This window comes from Scyliorhinus canicula, chromosome 16 (genome assembly GCF_902713615.1).
Source record: "Scyliorhinus canicula chromosome 16, sScyCan1.1, whole genome shotgun sequence".
NCBI classification, from domain to species: Eukaryota; Metazoa; Chordata; class Chondrichthyes; order Carcharhiniformes; family Scyliorhinidae; genus Scyliorhinus; species Scyliorhinus canicula.
In genome coordinates, this window is record NC_052161.1 from 60,517,200 (window position 1) to 60,537,618 (window position 20,419).

The 20,419-nt window shown below is 46.5% G+C and overlaps 1 protein-coding gene across 1 annotated transcript in view; it reads right to left on the reverse strand.

The window, feature by feature from the left end:
* Nucleotides 1-20,419, reverse strand: part of LOC119950988 (interferon-induced protein with tetratricopeptide repeats 5-like) — a 999,792-nt gene that overhangs the window by 871,669 nt on the left and 107,704 nt on the right. The window lies entirely within an intron of this gene.

Below are 20,419 nucleotides of genomic sequence, written 5' to 3' on the forward strand. Positions count from 1 at the left end.
CCTCCCCAGATGGCCTGCCAATCGGTGGCCTGGTGACCACTGAGTCCTCCCCGGAGTCAGATTAATCCTGCCCCCCCCCCCCCCCCCATCCCCACACCCCAACCAGGACCGCCACTGTGGTTGCGGGTCCGATCTCCCGCCGGGTGGTACCAGATGTGAACCACACTGGCAGGAACTCGGTCGATCGACAGTGTGGAATCTGCGCTGGGGCCCCACAGCCCCCGACCGGAGACATGTTGGCCTCGTGCGCGCAAATGGCGGGTCTTTGGAGAATTGCGAAAGCGCCGTGGTGCTGGATTTCCGGCGTGAACGGCTATTCTCCTCCAGGCACGATTCCGGCACGGAGGGTCGAAGAATCCCGCCCAGGATCTATGCACATTTGGAAGTGAATGGTCTTTGTGGTGATATGCATCACTGTAAAGACACAAGGGGTTAATGTAGAAACACTAGAACTAAATAAACTCTAGAGGGAGCACCAGAGACATCATGACACAGACATTCAACCAATAGGTCAGTAAGATAGGACACGACCAATGGGCAGTCAAGACACCCAGAGGTGACACTACCACCATGGGGCTACCCATATAAAAGGACAGGGCACACATGCTCTTTCTCTTTCCATAGGCGACACTTAGACAGAAGGACAGGGGCAGATCAGAGCATCACACTCAAGCATTGATTAGAGCAGACTGGGATCCACAGGACAGTGGGAGTCATACTGGGAATTTGATGCATCTTATGCCCAGTTGTGGATGTGAGGAAAACATTTTTCCAACTTCCGTTGATGTGGATGTGCTGAGTAGTCGCACATCAGGTGGCTCTCCTCTAGAAATCCGCATAATAGGCACCTTTGGCCGAATTTAGCCTGAAAGTTCGGACTCATTCATCTCCTCAACCACAAAGACAAGGAAGAAGAAAAGTATGGCAGGAAGCAGGAGTTCGAGCGGGTTGGCGGACCCACGAGGCGAGGGGTCCCTGGCCTCCCCTGGAGTGGACCGGCGACCTGGACGCCCGCCCCCCTCGGCCACCGCCACACCCCCCCCCCCCCCCCCCCACACCCCCACCCACATGGAGATGATTGGAAGATATTCCTAACTAAGGAACCGATTCCAATGAAAGAGGAGCTCAAGGCGCAGATCCAAGTGGTGGTTAGGGTGATGTTGAGGGGTTGCTGGTCGCCATGCATCAGGATGGGAAAGAAGCTGGAGGCCCAGGAGACAATTATTCAAGAGCTCAAAATAGCACCGGCCGAGATAAAAAGGTTGGTAGTGACCCAACAGAGCCTGAAGGGGAAAGATAAGGAACAAGAGAACTGATCCAGGTGACAGAAGTCCAAATGGTGGGCTTGGCAGAGGGCTTTGAAAGTGACGCCCAACTGTCTATGTGGCCCAGATGCTGGGCAACTTGGTTGGAAGTGAAAGCTTCGCCAAGCTGCCGGACATCGATGGAGCTCACAGGTCGCTCCAACCGAAGCCCAAGGCTGGGTAGCGGCCAAGGGCGATAATAGCCAAGCTGCACAGGTACCAGGGCCAAGTGAGGATCCCGGGCTTGGTAGACCAAAGCAAGCAGTTGGGAAGGACATAGAATCTGGGCATATCAGGCCATTAGGGCGGACCTGGCAAAGCACAGTTCAACCGCGAGAAGTCAGCCCTGTACAAGAACAGTATAATATTCATGGTGTTATTCCCAGCCAGGCTCTGGGTGACATATAGAACAAGGAGCATTATTTCATCAACCCAGCAGAGGCGGACGAGTTTGTTCATGCGAACGACCTAAACAAAAGGCAAACAAGACAGTGGTGAGGAAGACACAGGGAGAAAAAATGCTGGACATGGGCAGTCCTGTGTGCGACTGTACTGCCTTGCTATGAGTAGGCGAACTAGCTCATAACAAGGAAATGGTGAGGACAGCAGAGCACTGGAGAGTGTGAGGAGGAGAGAGAGATGTCAGCAATGGAATGGGCATAGGAGGGGGTCAGAGCAACTCCAAGAGGGGGGCCACCACATTAGTGGAGAAAGCTACCGCAAGGAAGTAGGGGAGATATAGGGGGGCTGCGAGAGAGCACCTGCTGCGGGGTGGGGGGTGGGGGGGGGGTTTGGTACACGTGGATGGGAGGAAGATAGGGGGACAAATAGAAAGGGGAGAGCACGGGGGGGGGGGGGCTGAAAGGGAGATAGAGGGGGAATTGGGACCATGGAGAGAACATAATGATAAGAATAGGAAGGGTTGGGCGGCACGGTGGTGCAGTGGTTAGCACTGCTGCCTACGGCGCTGAGTACCTGGGTCCGATCCCGGCCCTGGGTCACTGAGTGGAGGTTGCGCATTTTCCCCGTGTCTGCGTGGGCTTCACCCCCACAACCAAAAGTTGTGCAGGGTAGGTGGATTGGCCATTCTAAATTGCCTCTTAATTGGAAAAAAAAATGATTGGCCACTCTAAATTTATTTTAAAAAAAGAAAGGGAAGGGTTTTAGATTGACTTCAGCAGGTCAGGTTCGGGATGAGGGAACAAGATGAGGGTAAGCAGCCACTTTGGAGGGTCACTAAACAAAGGGAAACCCCGGAGTGCAGGGGCGCATCCACAAGGTAAGTATGGTTGATCCCACAAGAAGTGGGAGACAGAAACCCCCCCACCAGGATTATCACCTGGAACGTTCGAGGACTTAACGGCCAGGCGGAATGTACAGGAGCCACCGTAACAACAGAAAACGGCCAGGAATGAAAGGTGGGGGGGGGGGGGGGGGGGGGGGGGGGGGGGGGGGGGGGGGGGGGCAACAGGGGCGGGAGAGACGATGGAAAAACCTAGGGGAGGGCCAGAGAGAGATGGACAGGGGGACCAGAATGGAAGGGAGGCCAAGCGACGGGGAGAGGGAAGTGGGAAGGAGATTACTGCCCACAGACAAACACCGAACAACCACCCACGGTGAAATAAAGGGCCTGGGATAAGACAAGACAGCTGAAGAAGGGAAGAGGGGGGGTGTGGGTGGTGGTGGTGGGGGGGGGGGGGGGGGAAGGGGGGGAACGGGGGGGGGGAAGAGGTGCAAAGGGAGGGTGGAGGTGGGGTGCGAAAAGGAACAACATGAAAGCTGTAACTGTCTCATCTATCTTTATGTTCAGTGTAAAAATGTAAACTTCAATAAAAATATTTAAAAGAAAGGAAAGCCTTTTTCTTACTATGTCACTCTGAACGTGTGCTGGTATGTTGGTACCTAGGCACAGTTCATCGAAACTATTTCATTGATGGCATGTCATTGTAATCCCAAATCAGTAAATATAAAATGTATTATTTTATGACTTCAAGCATTTGTTGTTGAAGCAGAGGAGAAAGTCAACAGAGAGCATGTAGCAAGTTCCAACATAATTTTTAAAAAATAATCCCGTGGGGGCCTGGGGGGTGTGCTAATTTGCACCGGTGATGAGGTTTGACACATTTTCTATGGATGAACAATCTATGACTTTCGGTTTACAATCTCAAGCAGAATTCTGCAAAATCACCTGACTCGATAAAAATTATAAAAATATCTTTGAAAATCTCAGCGCAGGTAGTCCTGTTTCTGCAGCTGATCAGTGGGAGCAAACGTGTAGAATCATCTGAGCCTCTTCATTCTGATCATCATGAGGTAAGAGTGATTTTCACTTCAGAATAACAGATACAGTAAAGGATAGTAACAGTATAGTGAAGAAGTGTCATCCTCTGTCTCAGTCCACAGATGCTCCCAGATTTGCTGAGTATTTCCAGTGTTTTCTGTTTTTATTTCAGTCACAGTAAAGGTGTCGCTCATTGGTAACATTCCATTCTCAGAGTCAATGGGCCATGGCCAGTTTTGCAGAGCTGTACTATTGGAGGTGTCAACTGAAATGAAATGAAAATCGCTTATTGTCACGAGTAAGCTTCAAATGAAGTTACTGTGAAAAGCCCCTAGTCGCCACGTTCCGGCGCCTATTCGGGGAGGCTGTTACGGGAATCGAACCGTGCTGCTGGTCTGCTTGGTCTGCTTTCAAAGCCAGCGATTTAGCCCTGTGCTAAACAGCCCCTGAATTTTCAGGTTGGATGTTAAACCAGGCCCCAAATGCCGTGGTAACAGTTGGTTGAGGCTTCAGGATCTTTGCTGTGACTCTCGTGGCCTCTTTCCAGGGAGGCTGTGTTTCTGGCTAGTGGAGGGCAATGGGGGTGGTGATGTTGAAGTGCATCCTGATGGTATAGCACAGATTCTACTGGTCGTTTCCCGTCCTGTTGTTTCTGTCTGTTTGTTTGTGTGTTTCAGCTTCCTGTGTCATTATAGTTGTCAGTTTTTGGGAGCTGCTTATTAGCTTTTCTGAATTTCTGGGTTTGCCTGTGTGTAATAGTTTCTCCAGGGCTATTTTGTTGCTGAATGTCCAATAAAATGAATAAATATTTAAACATATTTCTTACAGTGACGCTGAAAGGGACTCCCTGAAAGTGAAATTACTTCAGCTGCAATGTCACTTCACATGGAATCTGCAAGTAGAAAACTTCAATTGGGATGATTTGCTGGAACGAATACATTATACAATAGAGTCCGATATTGTGAAATATAAAGTCATGCCTTACAATCTACTTACTTTTGTCAACTGGGTGAGAGGAAATCGTGAAGAGTCTTTCAATAATTTATGGGAAGCTGAAGAGATCCTGAGGAAGTGTCACCAATTAGACATTGATAAATGGAGCATTGTCACCTATGGAAACGCAGCCTGGGTTTATTATCACGTAGGAGAGCTGGAAGAAGCTCAGTCCTACCTCGACAAACTGGAGAGGATCTGTCAACAATTTCCTGATGCCTCTCGGTACACAGCAATGTTACCTGAAGTATACGGGGAGAAGGGTTGGTCACTGTTGAAATTTGGCTGGAAATATTATGAAGAGGCAAGTAAATGTACTGAGAAGGCAGTAACAGAGGATGCTGATAACGTCGAATGGAATACAGTTCATGCAACTGTGATGTTTCGAATTAAAGAAACCTTTGGTGACCCACGGCTTCCTGAACACTGCAAAGTAGTGAAGCAGTTACACCGTGCATTAGCACTGAGCCCAAAGGACTCTTTTCTCAAGATCATGTTGGCTCTTAGACTACAGGGATTTAATCAAAAAGAAGAATTTTACAGATTATTGGAGGAAGTGCTGAAGAATTCACCTGATGATCCGTATGTAATTCAGTACGCAGCCAAAGTTTTAAGAAAAGCTCGATACGTTGATTATGCCTTGCAGATATTGAAAAAGGCACTGAAGTTAAGACCAAATTCTGCACTCCTTCACCACCAGATCGGCTTATGCTACAAAAATAGGCTGCTTGAACTGAAGAAAATGTCTCATAAATATTACGCTCAGCAAGAAAGAAAAGAATTGATTGAACTTTGCAAGTACCATTTTCAAACAGCGTTCGATCAGAAATCCTCACTATTTTGCGCACTACTCGATCTGGCAGAAATCTATGAAGAAACTCAAGAATATTCCAAAGTCGATGAGATCTACGAAAAACTGATTAGAATTGAGGATTGCAACCGTCTGAGCAGACAATTAATACTGTGGAATTACGGATTGTACCAGCTTTACGTAAAAAAATCCCTGCGTAATGCCATTCAGCATTTCAAGGAATGCTTGAAACTCAAAGTTCCGAGCAAGAAGCACGACAAATGTCATTCAATATTGCAACAAATTGCTGGAGATCGGCTGGACAAATATTCAAGAGACAGTATAGCCTTTGGCATATTGGGACTAATACACCAACTCGATGGCAAGAAATCAGAAGCCATTGGATTCTTTGAGAGAGCCCTGGAATGCGATCCTCATAATGAAGAATTTCAAAGTGCCCTCCGTGAACTGCAGCAGGCTCCATAGAACAATGTTAAAGTGCATCTCTGATTTACCTGGGAACCTGATTCCTTTTCTCTGTCAGTTTCTTTGTAATAAATAGGTTGCAAGTACTTTGGAGATTAATTGATATGTTAGTGTGCAGGATTGAACAGGACACAGGGTTAAGGATGGGAGGCAGCAGGGCATGGAACATAGCAGAGATCCAGTCAGGATGCCTCACTGATGCAGTCCCTCCGCCGGCAGGTTTCTCCATGGCAGGAGCAAAGGTCTATCATTTTCCCACTTAATGCAGACAAGCAGTTAATTTGAATATTAAAGGTGAATTTCCTAGCCTGCAATCCTGAGAAAATGTGTGTGTGTCGCAGTATCAAAAAGCCAACCAGAAGCGCCCTATAAAAGTATATCGCCAACACTCTCTCTGAATTAGGTCGGCAGAGACCACAGCTGAAATGGAAACAGGAAACCTTCTTCACAAAACTGCAGAACACCGGAATATCGAGACCAACTATTCACCTGCTGAAACCAGCACTACTGGAGTCTCGAATTGCAATGGCCACAACATTCACTCATCTACTTCTCACGTGTCAAGGATTGTTTTGGATTCTTTTATTTAATCCCTTACTTACTGTGGACTGAATTCTTACTTGTAATCTGTTGGAAGATTTTTTATCATTTTGGCATGTGTTTTTACCATTTTCTTGCCTTTTGTAGTTAGTAAACTCACTCTATCTTTAACTTAAGAAAGTCTGTTTAAATTGGATCCTTTTAAAATATAAATGTTGAATCTGGGGAAAGGTGGACGTGAAAGGCGGCATCCCTTTTAGATTAATCTTGATGCGACCAGCAGAGGGGGCTGAATAAAGAAAGAGAGTAGGTTCATCCCTCCTGACCTGCGGCTTAACAACTGTTTCTTAAATTCATTTTTATGGGATGTGGGTTTTGCTAATTACCATCACTAATTGCCCTTGAGAAGGTAGTGGTGAATTGCCTTCTGGAACCGCTGCAGTCCATGAGTTGTAGGTACACCCACTGTGCTGTTGGGGAGGGAGTTCCAGGATTTTGACCCAGCGACAGCAAAGATACTGTCTTATATTTCCAATTGGAGGGAGGGGAACATCCATGTGATGGTGTTCCCATGCATCTCCTGCCCTTGTCCTTCTCGTGGGTTTGGAAGGTGCTGTATAAAGAACTTTGCTGAGTTCCTGCAGTGCGTCTTGTAGATGGTACACACTGCTGCTACTGTGCATCGATCAAGGAGGAAGTGAATGTTGGTGGATAGGGTGCCAATCAAGTGGGCTGCTTTGTGCTGGAGGGTGTCGAGCTTCTTGAGTGTTGTTGAAGCTGCACTCAACCATGCCAGTGGGGAGTATTGCATCACACTCCTGACTTGTGCCTTATAGATGATGGATAAGCTTTGGGGAGTTGGGAGGTGAGTTACTCTCCACAGGATTCCTAGCCTCTGACCTGCTCTTGTAGCCACAGTATTTATATGGTTAGTCCTGTTCAGTTTCTAGTCAATGGTAACCCCAGGACGTTGATAGTGGGGGATTCAGTGATGATAATACTAACTAATGTCAAGGGGAGTTAGTTTGATTGTTCTTATGAGAGATGGTCATTGCCTGGCACTTGTGTGGCACATCCCGACTGTCCCAGTGTTGCACAATTCCCCAGATGTGAGCAAGGAGGATTTGCAAGATTGGTTGGGCAGAGTATTGTTATTGGTGCCTGGGTCAATGCCGAGTAGTCCAACCTACTTCATCATTTTTCAGCTTTTCTGTAATAGTTTGTTACAGCTAAGTGGCTTGCTGGTCTATTTCAGAGGGCACTTAAGAGTCAACTACATTGCTATGAGTCTGGAGTTACATGTAAGTCAGGCTCAGTAAGGACAGAAGATTTCCATCCCTAAAAGACATTAGTGAGTCATATAGACGTCTCCAGTAATCCAGTATTTTTATGGTCACTAGCTGCTGTGGTGGGATTTGAACTCAGACATTCATCTGGATGTTTGGCTTGTTAGTCTATTATCATTACTACTATGTGACTGTTCCTCTACTTTCTGGTCTCTGGTAATGTCCAGGATGTGATGGTGGGGGTTGTTTTAGTGATGCTAAGACTATTGAACATCAAGGGCAGAATGTTGGATTCTATCTTGTTGGAGATGGCCATTGTCTGCCACTTGAGTGACATAAATGTCACTTATCACTTATCAGTCCAAGCCTGAATGTTACCCAGTTTTGCTAGTAGTGAGTGTAGATTGGCAGGTTAGATAACAATAAATTGTGAATAGTTTATGGAGAAGAAACAGATTATGGACAATTGGGAATGTCCATGAAATATGCATGTTCTAATTTATAATCAAGGTAGTTCATGGGGGCAGACAGCCAAATACATAGAGGACATAATCAAAGAACAACAATGGTATAATTACACAGACCCTGAAAAGTGTTCAAAGGATGCGTTTCGGGGAATGGGCCTTTGTAGGGAGTCTTTTGAATGGTCGGTGCAGATGCGATGGGCTGAATGGCCTCCTTCTGCACTGTAGGGATTCTATGAAAACCAGAGGAGGCAGTTACCATCTAACAGTCTCAGCAAGCAGCTAGGCCAGTTTTCAGCCACCAAGCCTGAAGGCCAAGCATGCTCGTTTCTAAGTCTTAAAGTTAAGGCAGTGCAGAAACCTTCGTAATAGCAGTTTTAAAATATCTTCAGGAAAACGACCAGGAAAAGACAGTCCCAGATTTGAGAATCATCCAGTGTTGTGTGGTAACTATAGCTGGTTATTCAATTTGGATGTTGTTTGGGAAACAGAGGAAGTTTTCCAGAGTTCAGGTCTAGTGGATATATTTTGTAACAAGGAGTAGGTTCTATGCATTAGTAATTCATAAGTCTTAATTATGTGAGAGTAGAGTAATCCTGTTTGTGTATTTGTCTTTACTTTAATAAAAAGTCTTCAATAATTGTTACCTGATGACTGGGTTATTTATCCTCACTGTGGTTCCACTTGCCTCCTCACACCAAAATAAAACTATACACCCCCACAAACCAGTGGTCAAAGCCGAGATACATAAATAATACAATAATAACAGACACTCATTGTTTTGAATTTTTCCAAGACTCATTGATGCCACACTTGATAAACTGTTGCTTTGATGCCAGGGACTGTTAGTCCTTATCACAGCTCTGTCCATATTTGGAGTAAAGCTGTAATGAGGTCATGAGCCAAGTGGCTTTGGCAAAATCCAAACTGAGCATCAGTGAGCAAGCTTTTTGCTCAGTAAATGCCTCTTAGCGGCACTGTTGATGAACCCTTCCATCAGTTTGCCGATGATTCAAGTCGCCTGCTGGAAACAGGAGTAAGACAGTTGGCTCCTTCAGCCTGTTCCACCATTCAATAAGATCACGGCTGATATAATTTCAACCCCAATTTCACATTCATGCCTATCCACAATAAACTTTCAACCCTTTGCTTATCAAGAACCTAGCTCCTTCTGCCCCAAAGATATTAAAATACTTTGTCTCAACCACCTTTTCAGGAAGAGTTTTCAAAAGTCTCACAATTCTCTGAGAAATGCCTTTTCCTCATGCCTCCCTTAAAACACTACAATCAGCATGATCTTACTGAATAGTGGAGCAGGCTTTCGGGGCTAAGTGACTCTTAATTTACATGTTTGTCCATGTTTCCTAAAATAAGAGACCGATACTGTACATAGTACTCCAGATGTGGTCTCACCAATACCCCGTATAACTGAAGCATACCCTCCCCAACTCTTACATTCAATTCTCTTTTCAACAAATGATAACATTCTGTTAGCTTTACCAATTACTTGCTGCACCTTTTGTGATTCATGCACTGACACCCAGATCCCTCTGCATCTCAGAGCTCTGTGATCTCTCACCATTTTGATAAAATGCTTTTCATTATTTTTTCCGCTGAAATGGACAACCTCACATTTTCCCACATTATACTCCATCTGTCAGATCTTTGCCCACCCACCTAACCTATCTATATCCTTTAAAGCCTCTTTATGCCCTCTTGGCAACTCTTACTACCTGTTTTTAAATATCTAGCTGGCTTTCTCTGATACTTCAATTTCTCTTCATTAATTATTTTGCTATTCTTTGATTTAAAAAAAATATTCTGTCCCATCTTCTGGCCTGCATCCATCTTTGCTCAATTATGTTTTTTATTTAATTTTGATACAAACCATTTTGGTTAACCATGGATGGTGGAAACTCCCCTTGGATTTTTTTCTTTTTAGTTTGAATGTATATTTTCTGTGCATTCTGAAATGGCTCCTTAAATGTCTGCCACTGCATCTCTATTGACCTATCTCTTACCCTAAAATTCCAGTTCACATTTTCTAGTTCTGCTTTCATGTTATCATAATTGCCCTTGTTCAAGTTTCCAAAACAAGTCTTAGACCTCTCTCTCCCTCGAACTGAAAGTAAAATTCAATCATAGTATCATCATTGCTATATGGGATAACTTCATCATGAGGTCATTAATTAATGCTATCTCATTGCACCAGATATAGTATTTCCTGCTCCCTGGTTTGCTCCAGAATGTGCTGATCTAAAAAACTATCCCCAAAACATTTTGTGAATTCTTCATCTCTACTATCTTTGAACATCTGATTATTCCAGCCGATATGTAAATTAAAGTCCTTCGTGATAATCGCCGTCACTTTCTGACAAGCTCCCATTAATTCTTCTTTGATACTCCATTCTAACGTGCGGTTACTCTTAGTGGGCCTGTACACCACTTCCACATGCCACTCATTGTCTTTATCATTCATCTCTACCCAAACCACTTCCCCATTCTGATTTTCTGAATTTAAGCCATCCCTCTCTATTTGATTTGATTTGATTTGATTTATTGTCACATGTACTGAAGTACAGTGAAAAGTATTTTTCTGCGGCCAAGGGAATGTACACAGTATGTATATAGTAGACAAAAATAGACTAATTGACAGAGTACATTGACAAATGGTACAGCGACAAACAGTGATTGGTTACAGTGCGGAACAAGGGACGAAACAAAGCAAATACATGAGCAAGAGCAGCATAGGACACCGCAAATAGTATTCTTACAGGGAACAGATTAGTCCGAGGGAGAGTCATTGAGGAGTCTATTAGCTGTGGGGAAGAAGCTGTTCCTATGTCTGGATGTGCAAGTCTTCAGACGTCTGTATCTTCTGCCTGATGGAAGGGTCTGGAAGAAGGCGAAGCCTGGGTGGGAGGGGTCTCTGACAATGCTGTCTGCCTTCCTGAGGCAGCGGGAGGTGTAGACAGAATCAATGTGCGTGTAGTAAGCTTGTGTGATGCATTGGGTTGAGTTCATCATACTCCGCAGTTTCTTGTGAACTTGGACCGAGCAGTTGCCATACCAAGTTGTGATGCAGCCGGATGGGATACTCTCTATGCCATACCTGTAGAAGATTGTGAGACATGTTAAATTTCTTTAGCTTCCATAGGAAGTAGAGACTTTGTTGGGGTTTCTTGACTGTTGCATCAACATGAGTGGACCATGACAGACTGTTGATGATGGTGATCCCCAGGAACTTAAAGCTATCGACCATCTCCACTTCGGAGCCACTGATGCAGACGGGGGTGGGGGATGTTGTGCCAGGCTTCCTGAAATCGATGATCAGTTCCTTGGTTTTTCCGACATTTAGAGAGAACTTGTTTTCAGTACACCATGCAACCAAATGATTTATCTCCCTTCTGTAGTCTATTCCGCTAATGACATCTTTAATTAACAGAGCAACTAGTTCGCCTTTTCCTAACTTTCCATCCTTCTTAAAAGTCATTATTCAGCTCGCAATCTATGCCATCCTGCCAGCCTTGTAATGCCTCCTCGATCATACTTCAAATTTATTTGCACTGAAGGTTTGTCTGTTTTGTCTCAAATGCTATGTCCATTCAGATACATAGCCTTCAGTCTTGTCCTTATTTTGTAACCTCTAGCCTTATCTGTTAATTTACTCTTGGATTTCTACTCTCTGTCCCCACCTGTCACAGTCTGTTTATCATTTTCCATATTAATACCTTCCTCTCTTCCCTCATCTCTACTCTTTGACATACCACATTTGATCTGTTGTCCCCACTATTTAGTTTTAAACCCTCTCTACTTCCTTAATTATGCGGCTCAGAAGAATATCGACCCTAGCACTATTCATGTGTAGACTGTCCCAATGGTACAGATCCCACTCTGCCCAATATTGCTATCAATGCTCCATGAACTGGAACCCACTTCTCCACACCAATGTTTGAGCCATGCACTAATCCCTCTGATTTTATGTCAATATGCACATAGTTCAGATAATAATCCAGAGATTATAATCTTCTAGGTTCTGCTTTTTAGTTTAGTGCCTAGTTCCATGCACTGGCTATTGAGAATCTCTTTCCAAGTTCTACCCATGTCGTTGAGTACCTACATGGAGCATGACAACTAGATCCTTCCCTGCCATTGCAAGGTCTTCTCCAGCCCTGTGCAGGTGTCCTGAACTCTAGCACCGAGCAGGTAACACAACTGTTTGGACACTGGCTCTTTGCTGCAGTGAACGGTGTCAATCCCCCTCACTACACTGCCCCCTACTGCCACTACATTCATTTTTGCTCTGCCCACTTGAATAACTTCCTGTCACTTCAAAAAATACTTCACTGGGTGAAGACCATTTTGTGACAAACTGTTGTCATGAAAGGTGCTTCAAAAATGTATTTCTTTCTATTCAATTGCAGAACCTTATTTATAACCAGGGTATTTCCACTGTCTGATCTCTCTCACTGAAACCCTTTCTTTCTTTAGCTGTAATTGACTCTTTCATTAGAACAAAGAACAGTACAGCACAGGAACAGTCCTCCAAGCCTGCGCCGATCATGTGCCCTATCTAGACCAACCGTCTGTAACCTTAATCCCCCATCTGTTCATGTGCCTATCCAGATAAGTCTTAAAGGTCGCTAACGTATCTGCCTCAACCACCTCACTTGGCTGTGCATTTCAGGCCAACACCACCCACTGTGTAAAAAACCTTCCCCACACATCTCCACTGAACCTAACCCCGCCTCACCTTGAACTTCTGCCCCATTTTCAATTCTGCCCTGGAACTTCCATCAGGTCGCCCCTCAGTCTCCGTCTCTGGGCAGTCCATTCCACACCCTAACCACTCTCTCTTGGCTTCGGACAATGCTCGGCACAACATTGAGGGCTGTAGGGTTTGTTCTGTGCTGTACTGTTCTATGTTCTGGAGAGAACATCCCAGTTCATTCAATCTCTCCTCATAGCTAATACCTCCATACCAGGCAAAACCCTGGTAAACCTTTTCTGTACTCTATCCAAAGCCGCCACGGCCTTCTGGTAGTGTGGTGACCAGAATTGGACACAGTGGGCTGGATTCTCTGATCCTGAGAACATGGCCTCAGGATCAGCAATTCTGGCCCCTCCAGGGGCCAGCAAAGCACTGGAACGACCCAAGCCACTCCAGCCGCTGATCCTGGCATCAATTGGGTGCCGCTGTATCTGCGCATACGCAGTGGCACCGGCGCCAACGCGTGCATGCGCAGTGGCTCCCTTCTCCGCGTTGGCCCCGACATAGTGTAGGGTTACAGGGTCCGGCGCAGAAGAAAGGAGGCCCCCAGCCCGAGTGGCTGGTCTGCCGATTGGTGGGCCCCGATCACAGGCCACAGCGGAAGCCCCCCCTGGGGTCAGACCCCCCTCCCCCACAGGCCACCACCGGACCCTTCCATGCCGAGGTCCTGCTGAGTAAGACCAGGTTAGAACAGCGCCAGCGCGACTCGGGTTTCTTGGTACGGCAGTTCGTCCCATCACCGGGGGAGGGGGAGGGGCCGTAGAGCGGCCCCCGGCCGATGCCGCGCCGGCACCAATGGCGTTGATTCTCCACTCTACGGGGAATCGTGTCTCAGTGTCGGAGCGGCGTGGCTCGATTTGCGCCGATTCTCCGGCCCGGCCCCGGACTAGGAGAATCCCGCCCATAGTTCCAAATGCGGCTTAACCAGCGTTTATATAACTGTAACATAATTTTTGAGCTTTTATACTCGATACCCCCTCCTATGAAGACATTCGTGCCGTATGCTTTCTTTCCCACGATTTCCAACTGTGCTGCCACCTTTAAGGATCTGTGGAACTGCACATCCCGGTCTCTCTGCGTATCTATGCTCCTGATGGATCTGCCATTTATTTTATAGCTCCCACCTGAATTGGATCGACCAAAATGCATCACCTCGTATTTGTCCAGTTTAAATTCCATCTGCCATTTCTCCGCCTTACAGGGGAGAATCTATATCCTGTTCTATTCTCTGACAATCTTCATCACTATCCGCAACTCCTGCAATCTTAGCATCATCCGCAAGCTTGTTAATCAGACCCGCTCCGTTTTCTTCCAAGTAATTTATATATATTACAAACAGCAGAGGTCTCAGTACTGATCCTTGCAGAACACCACTAATTACAGACCTCAATTCGGAATAACACCCTTCCACTGCTACCCTTTGTCTTCTGTGGCCAAGCCAGTTATTAATCCATACAGGTAGTTCACCCCTGACCCCATGTGATCCAATATTTTGCTCCAGCCTGCTATGAGGGACCTTATCAAATGCTTTACTAAAGTCCATGCAGACAACATCCACAGTCTTTCCCTTATCAATCATTTTCGTCACCTCCTCAAAAAAGTTAAATTACTGAGACAGACCTCCCTCGTACAAAACCATGCTGTCTGTTGCTAATAAGACTGTTGTGTTATGCTTCATCATGTAGCATAAGCTGCTTCTTTGATGTATACTCTGACAAAGGAAGGTTCAGACTTGGAGATAGGTCTTAGAGCAGATTTTTAAGCATCCTTGACAACCATCTAAAAGATGCTTTAAGCTGCTCCATACGGGTGGCAGCATGTCGGAGGGGCAGTGGTGGGTGGGTGGCGAGCACCTGTTTCAGGATTTCTCCTGGAAGTTCCTCACTGCTAAAATGGATCACATTTTGGGGCAATGGAAATGAGCTCAGTCAAACCCACCTCTTTCCATGTGTCGGGAAAATCTGAGGGGCTGAGATTGCAAGAAGAGTAACATTTCCAATATTGCAGCAGAGTAGGTGGTTGCAGTGGTTAAGTTGGTGTATCGTATACTTGGCATTATTAATCGCGGCATAGAGTTTAAGAGAAGGAAGGTCACTAGAGTTTTGTGTGTAGTTCTGGAATCCACATTAAAGGAGGGATGTGAAAGCATTGGAAAAGGTGCAGAGGAGATTTATTGGGATGTTGCCTGCTATGGAGAGTTTTAGCTATGAAGAGAGATTGGATTGACTGGGATTGTTTTCCTTAGAGGTGAGGAAACAAATGGGGGACATGATTGAGATGTATAAAATTATGAGGGACATAGATAGAGTATACTATATAGAACATAGAACATAGAACAGTACAGCACAGAACAGGCCCTTCAGCCCTCAATGTTGTGCCGAGCCATGATCACCCTACTCAAACCCACGTATCCACCCCTATAACCTTTACCCAAAACCCCCCCCCTTAACCTTACTTTTATTAGGACACTACGGGCAATTTAGCAATTATACTCTATATATATATATACTCAGGAGTATAGGGCAGCACGGTAGCATTGTGGATAGCACAATCGCTTCACAGCTCCAGGGTCCCAGGTTCAATTCCGGCTTGGGTCACTGTCTGTGCGGAGTCTGCACATCCTCCCCGTGTGTGCGTGGGTTTCCTCCTGGTGCTCCGGTTTCCTCCCACAGTCCAAAGATGTGCAGGTTAGGTGGATTGGCCATGATAAATTGCCCTTAGTGTCCAAAATTGCCCTTAGTGTTGGGTGGGGTTATTGGATTATGGGGATAGGGTCGGGTGCTCTTTCCAAGAGCCGGTGCAGACTCGATGGGCTGAATGGCCTCCTTCTCTCCTTCTGCACTGTAAATTCTATGAAATGAAATATACAGAGAGATAAACCTTTCCCCTTGGTGCAAGGGTCAATGACCAGGGGGAATAGATTTAAGGTAAGGGACATGAGATTTAGAGGGGATATGAGGGGGAACCTTTTCAGAGGGTGGTGGGGGTTTGGAACTCACTGCCTGAAAGAGTGGTGGAGGCACTTAACATTTAGGAAGTATTTAGATGTGCACTTGCAATGCCAAGGCTATGGGCCAAGTGTTGGAAAATGGGATTAGAACAGTTAGTTCGTTATTTTTAACCAGTGCAGACACAGTGGGCCAAAGGACCTCTTCCGTGCTGCAGACATCCTTCTCTATAATGTCCCAGTGACCACTTGATGCACAATCAATGGACACGAAACGTAGATAAAGTCCGAACGATAGGCTTTAATACACAAGAAGTGTACCCGGCAGCAGACGTACAGAAGAATGGCAGACTGCCGGGGAACATGGGTTCTTATACCCCGCCTCGTAGGCGGAGCTACCTACCTCTCAGCCAATCGGCTGAGAGGCACATGACATACCTAGGCCAATGGGTAGCGGGTCCTCTGCACCAATGGCAGCTCACACTTTAAGGTACCGTAATACCCCTAGTCATACTAACACACCACTCAGATTTGAAGATTAACTAAAATGTTACCAGGATTTAAAAGGTTGAATTATAAGGATGGTCAAACCAGGGTGGGGACTCGCGATTTTCGGAGTTACGGTGGAGCCGGGAGTGCAGGAGGCGAAAGAGGCCGGTGTCATGGCTTTTGCGTCCCTAGTAGCCCAGCGGAGGATCTTGCTGCAGTGGAAGGATGCGAGGCCCCCAAGTGTGGAGACCTGGGTCAATGAAATGGCGGGATTTATAAAGTTGGAAAGGGTCAAATTTGCCCTGAGAGGATCAGTACAAGGGTTCTATAAACGGTGGCAGCCTTTTCTGGACTTCCTGGCTCAAAGATAGGTATCTTGGTCAATAGCAGCAGCAACCCAGGGCGTGGGGGGGGGGGGGGGGGGGGGGGGGAGAGAGAGAGTGGGGGGGGGGGGGAGTGGGGCAGGGGGGGGGGGGGGGGCAAGGGGGGGTGTTCCTTATTATAGTTTCTATTTTTTTCGCTACGGTTATGTTACTTAACATTGTGTTAATATAAGTTGTTGTTAATATGTTGGGTTGTTCATTGAGGAGGGACGAAGGTTCATGATTGTTGTCATTATTGTTATTGTTGATATTTTAGTATGGTTTGATGTTGTTGTATAATTTCAAAATTTTTCAATAAAAATTATTTAAAAAAAAAAGGATTTAACCTATTCATTTGGCATATACTTGAGTGTTGAAAGTTAAGTGAAGGCCAAAGTGAAATGTTTAAAATGACAATGGGTTTGGATAGGGTCCCGAGAGAGAAACTATTCCAGCTGATAGGAGAACCTGCACCTGAACAGAGCTGGGATCAATGGCCTGGCGGGGAGGTTAACAGGTACTGTAGGGGAGGCTTTAATCTAATTTTGCAGTGGCAGGGGTCCTGGGGATAACTGCAGAGGTGAGGGAAAAGGTGTATAGGAAATAGGAGGAAAAAAATAACAGAACAAAGAATAATGGGAGCAGAAATAAGATGGAGCTTAAAACTGAAGCTGATGATGCAGCATGGCGGCACAGTGGTTAGCATTGCTGCCTCACGGTGCCGTGGCCCTAGGTTTGATTCCGGCTCTCCGTGTGGAGTTTGCACATTCTCCCCGTGTTGGCATGGGTTTCGCCCCCACAACCCAAAATTGTGCCTTGTAGGTGGACTGTCCATGCTAAATTGCCCCTTAATGGGAAAAAAATTAATTGGGTACTCTAAATTTATTTTTTTAAACTGAAGCTGATTAGCATGATATTGGACTACGTGCGATTTACTGACCGTGTTGCGCTTAAGCTGTTACATCACGGGAGAAGCCAAAAACGAGAACCATGCCAGGTGCTGATCTGTTTCTCAACTAATCGGACCGTCCCCTTTTGTGAAATGAGGATCCCACCGTAGCATGGCGTGAAACCAATAATCACCATTTAAACCCAATCTCCATACAATCAACAGGAGTGACCCCTCTATCTAACGGCTTCCTGTGATCTAACAGCCTCCCCAGCTAGTGGTCACGCGGGTGCTGATTAGTGAACGTTTTTAAAAACGTGAAGCTGGCGGGAGGGCTGCTGTGGGGACCGAGGAGGTGAGTAACCATCTTCACTCACAGGCAGAGAGCCTGGGGTCGCTGACCTGGTCCTGAGAGGTGGGTGGGGGAGCCACGGGGGGGGGGGGGGGGGGGGGGAGGAGCCTCGGTCGGGATGGGCCGCCATTGGAGGGGGGGGTTGCAGAGGTTGCTGTGGTTGCCCACGGCCTGGTCTAAGCAGGGGGGGGGGGGGAATGTCACCTAGTATTTGGTGACATGCCCCAGCGACTGAGACATTGACATCCCTTCTGAATGTCCCAGCCACTCTCCATCTCCCTAACATCTCCGTCGACTCCGGAATAGCATGATCTATGCTCAGCATCTGGCTGGGACTCAGCCGGAAACTGGGATCCAGCAGCCCTCCGACTGCTGTCACGCCTGGGCATTCCTGCCTCCACCTGAAGTGCTTCAGCAACTATGTGGTTCTCAGCAGATTGTGCCGCAGAGCTCTGTCGACAAATATTGCTCACCGAGATGCGAGTCTCTGCTCTGGTGGAGGGTATTGCTAACAGCTGTGATGCTTCGATTGTGGCATCCTTTGAGCTCTCCTCCGAGGTGTTCTCCTGGTAGGGAGAGGAGGGGCCACCCCGGATGGGCCAGGGTCATTGGCTGGAAGAGCTGTGGGAGAATGAACACATGGTCAGTGGGATGGGTGGGTCAGTCTGAATGGCATTAACAACTCATGTTTGATAGGTCCTCGGGGTGGGGCTTGGTGGATCCTAATCTCTGCAATGTGCCTCGACATTCGCATCAGTGACTCCTCTGTCCCCGGCCACCCCTGTAACCTCCAGGGCCTACTCCTCGAAGGAGGTGAGGATTCTTTAGTCCAGCACCCCTCTGCCAGTCTGGGCCCTGTCCCGACGATTGTGAGCAGCTTCTCCTGAGGAGACAGAGAGGACATTGTTCGCAGCACGTATGGTTCACAGTGGTAGGAGATGAGGGGGGGGGGGGGGGGGGGGGGGGGGGGTAATGGTGTGAAATAATATTTTGGAACTGTAGGGAAGGGGGTGAAGGAAGGGGTGTGGTGAAGGGAGGGTTGGGTTGAAGGGAGGATTTGGGGGGTGAAGGGGTGGTTGGAAGGTGAAGAGAGAGGTGGTTGTCTTGTTATGCTCTTGGCATTGCATCGGCGTCCTTGATGTGCACTCTGACAAAGGAAGGTTCAGACGTGGAGATAACTTCAACACATTTATTAAACTATTTACAATTCTCCTACTCGGGTTCGCCAGTACTGTTAATCCTTCTATAGCTACTCAGACTGACAAACCAGTCTGCTACAATCCACGTGGTGGGTGTGATATTGAATCAACCCTGTGTCTGTATTCATTGAGTGTCTCCACTGGAAAGAAGAAGATCATGTGTGCTTTGTCCTTTATATATGGGTTGGTGTAATGCCCCCTGTGGTAGTGTCACCTCTGTGTGTATCGTGAATGCCCATTGGTCGTGTCCTATCTTACTGACCTATTGGTTGAGTGTCTGTGTGTCATGTCTCTGGTGCTCCCTCTAGTGTCTAGCTAGTTTATGTGTTCTTACATTAACCCCTTGTGTATCTACAGTGATGCATATCACCACATCCCCCCTTTTTTGTGTTACATTTTTTTGTACACTTAAAGAAAATTGAACCAAAAAAACAGGTAGATAAGCGATGCTCAGTACAAGTTATGAGAACAGTCATTAAACAATAAGTCCAAATCATATGTGTGAGTCCAAAACCCATCAATTATCATGGTTGAATGTCTTTCTTGTTGGGTTGGTGCGTTGGTGATTTTGATGGTGGCATGTCCTTGTGAACGCCATCAGTGTCCCTGTGCATAAGGAAGCAAGAATTGGTCAAATCAATTTGTTGTCTGATTTGGAGTATTTTTTTTTCCATGCTTGTGATAGCGATAGATAGATAGAGAAATACAGCACAGAACAGGCCCTTCGGCCCACGATGTTGCGCCAAACTTTTGTCCTAGGTTAAACAAAGAATTTTGGACAATTTTTCATGGCCAATCAACCCAACCTGCACATCTTTGGACTGTGGGAGGAAACCGGAGTACCCGGAGGAAACCCACGCAGTCACGGGGAGGATGTGCAGACTCCACACAGAGTGACCCAAGTCGAAATCGAACTTGGGACCCTGATGTTGGATGGCATCTGTCCTGAAAGCCAGGTTGCCTGTTGGTAGTGCAGCACACGTGAATTGGGAAGATGCATCGTCCTGCCATGGTATGTCATTGTACTGAGCTGAGCCCTCATGGGCAAAGTTGTACCATGTCATACCAGTCGTAGTTCTATCGGTATAGTCTTTGTCGTGCTTGCTGTCGACGATGTTGTCTTTGGTACGCGTCGTGTCGTTGTCTTTGATATGGTTTGCATAGGTTGTGATGTTTCGTCGGTCGGTTTTGTTGCCCTGTTTGCTGCGCTCAAGAACCACACTCTGTGGATAATACAAGTCCTTCACACAGTTACTCATGTCAGCG